The sequence below is a fragment of the Dasypus novemcinctus genome, chromosome 17, assembly GCF_030445035.2.
Source record: "Dasypus novemcinctus isolate mDasNov1 chromosome 17, mDasNov1.1.hap2, whole genome shotgun sequence".
Taxonomy (NCBI): Eukaryota; Metazoa; Chordata; class Mammalia; order Cingulata; family Dasypodidae; genus Dasypus; species Dasypus novemcinctus.
The window spans coordinates 9,509,371-9,510,910 of NC_080689.1; positions in this window are offsets into that span (position 1 = coordinate 9,509,371).

Here is a 1,540-nt window from a genome sequence, read left to right on the forward strand (position 1 = left end):
AAAGAATGATAAAACAGTGGACTATGCAAGTATATATATATGAGAGAGAGAGAGAAAGAGAGAGAGAGATTCTTCTGAAGAAGGGAAGCTTAAGGTAAGACCCAAAGGATAAACAGGAATTATTCAAGAGAAGGTGGGTTTATGTTGAGATTTGATTCCACCTCCAGAACAAGAAAATCTAATTTGTGGTGAAAAATTCATAACAGGGGTAGTGTGTGGTGGTGGTGGTGGGGGCGCTGAACTCATTGAATTACACCTGTAAGACGTGCATTTCAATGCATCTAAATTTTACCTTAAAATTAAACATGAATTGTAAATAAATATGAACTATGATTCATAGGTTTACTCTTGCTACATGGGTTAGCAATTCTTAAACTACTTCTGTGCACTGCAGATTTGAACAAATGAATAAATATATTGAAGATAATAGGAGTCTGGTACTCACCATGGGTTGAGAGAGTTACAAATATTGACAGGAAGAAAGTGAGAATGCACCATCATGATGGATTAGAATTGGAACTATCAATATGAACTCATAGCTTTATTTATCTATCTGTCTGCTCGCCTCTTATAGATGGAGTTATGCAAATAAATATATCTATACACAAATACATGCATGACTTAGGAACAATCACCTATAAGCATGAGCATCCTAGTTCCTAGTCTTGGTTTTGAAATAATATTTTTTCTATCAAGAGTCCAGAGCTCCTTGGAGAAATGGTTAATTCCAGGGAAGAGTGCTGAAATAGTGTAAGATGAGCCTAGATCATCCTTTTTAGGCTGAAAAAAGGAAAATGCTCAGAGAATCTTGGAGATATATCAAAAGGAAACCAAAGCTAGTTTGAAGGTTTGAAGGGTCTTCCACTAAAAAACTGTGCACAAGTTTAGTGTTAAAATGAAGAATGATGGCAAATCATTATAATCATTTTAAAAAGAAAGAGGCCATAAGTCTATACTGATATAAATATGTGAACAAATGAACTACAAAGGGAAAACTCTTTTATAAAATGGACTGTCAGCTAGTAAATATAGAAGTTATAAGGGAGTTAAAAATTATCAATGGATGCTAAAATAATGGGTGAGAGTTTGAGGAAGAATAGAGTATTGACATAGTCTCAAAGTATTTTCCTCCAAATTAGGTAATAATTACAAAGGGAAAATAAAACTTTTACACTGTCAAGTCACCAGACTATGTCATCAAACTTAATAGCCCTAACATTGGGACAAAGCAAGCTCATGTATCTCCTAAGTATGTGCGTTGAAGACATCACTTCACTTTAGGGATACTCCTGCCAAAGATGTAAAACCTGAATCCAACCATGAGGAAACAGAAAACATGCAAAAATCGAGAGATATTCTTCAAATAACACCCCCACTCATCCAAAAAAATCATAGAAAACACAAAAAGGGAAACAGATGTGGCTCAAGCAGTTGGGTACCTGCTTACCACATGGGAGGTCCCAGGTTTGATTCCCAGTGCATCCTAAAGAAGATGAGCAAGACAGAGAGCTGACATGACTGGTTGGCAGAGAGAGCTGAT